This window comes from Echinops telfairi, unplaced genomic scaffold (assembly GCF_000313985.2).
Source record: "Echinops telfairi isolate 266 unplaced genomic scaffold, ASM31398v2 ScPeMD7_7405;HRSCAF=8443, whole genome shotgun sequence".
Lineage (NCBI taxonomy): Eukaryota > Metazoa > Chordata > Mammalia > Afrosoricida > Tenrecidae > Echinops > Echinops telfairi.
Window position 1 is genome coordinate 4775317 of NW_022111305.1, and position 1616 is coordinate 4776932.

General features: G+C 33.2%; 1 protein-coding gene across 1 annotated transcript in view; it reads right to left on the reverse strand.

Moving 5' to 3' along the window:
• Positions 1-1616, reverse strand: part of GPC5 (glypican 5) — a 737283-nt gene that overhangs the window by 364191 nt on the left and 371476 nt on the right. The gene's annotated exons all lie outside the window — the stretch shown is intronic.

Here is a 1616-nt window from a genome sequence, read left to right on the forward strand (position 1 = left end):
TGTGTGCATAATTAAGTATTCCGAAGTTCCCATACTTCCCAACATTATCAATAGTTTGTTATGACCCACTCACTCAAATAAATGTCTTTGCAGTCAATAAAACACAAATAAATATCACTGCTTTCAATCGGTCTCTTATGTAAGCATGTCATCTTTAGCATCCTCCTTGAATTTTACACAATTCCTTGTTGCTGTCTTCCTGTGAGTACTTTTGAATTATCTTCAGCAAAAAATTTACTTTCTGGGAATATTAATGGTCCATTATTAAAAATCCATTCACTAGCTCTATAGTATTAAAGAAATGCCTAATTTACAAAATGAGAGAAATCAATATGACTCTTTGGTCTGTAAACCAAACCAAACATACTGCCATTAGGTTGAATCTGACTCATATCAACCCCATAGAACAGGGCGAAGCTGTCCCTCTGAATTTGAAAAACGGTAACTCTTTATGAGAATAGAAAGCCCATTCTTTTTTACAGCAGAGCAACTGTTGAGTTTGAACTGCTGACCTTACAGTAAGAAAACTAATACAAAACTCCTGCACCACCAGAGCTCATCTCTGACTTGTAGGAAGTATTAAATATTATATTAAATATATAATATAGGTTCTAGAACATGAACTTAAAATTCAGATTGGTTGTTATGTTATTTCCTACCAATAAATCTGAAAAATGAATTTAATGGGCCTTAGATCTATAATATCATATGTATTATGTAATATCATATGCAATACAGTTGCAGCTATCAATTTAGTATCCTATTATTACACAATTAATACACTGAAATTCAATAATTTTCTGGAATATTACCAACTCCTTTCCCTACAAAAATAAATAAATAAATCCATTGCCAATATCAAGTCAGGTTTGACTCATAACCACAAGAAATTTTTATTTATAACCATGAGGATTTTATAAATACCTATGTGTGTATGTATATTTATATATTGTAGTGCTTTAGTATGTCTTGGGGCCATGTGCATTCTGCTCTAAAATTTTCTCCTCATAAAAAATAGAAGTAGAAGTAGCAGATAAAAATATATGTCTGGCATGATAAACTCAATTATTATATCATATTCTAAGTTAAATACAAAATTGTAATAAACTTCCATGCGGCTTAGCAATTTTTCTGCTTCAAATTTTTGCTGAATTTTTTTCATCAGTGGAGCCACAAGTACCAGAGCAATTATGGTCTCTCACCAAATCAAATGTCAGCCAGCGGACAGGTTACTTACAGTTTTGACACCTGGAGGGGCAAGGTAGAGAAACAGTGAAAGGACAACCAGTTGTTAGTCAAACCGAATGTCAAGAGAAACCACATGCATCATCAACTGTCAGTCATAGGACGGCTTTCTGTCAGCAGAAGCTTCAGCCGACAGCATAATTACTGTGATTAAACTGCAAAGGATTTAAAATATTTTAGTGGTAGTTAAAATTGCTGTTGAATAGCTGATGGAAAAGCATGGGATAAAAGATGAAAAACTATCAGCTAAGTAATGAACATAGAAAATACTAGCCTAGGCACAAGTATCATCCCCAAGTGCATTAGACAGTTACAGAAATTGATGTCAGCTTCATCATGCTCTATGGAGATATAAATGATGATAACCTTTT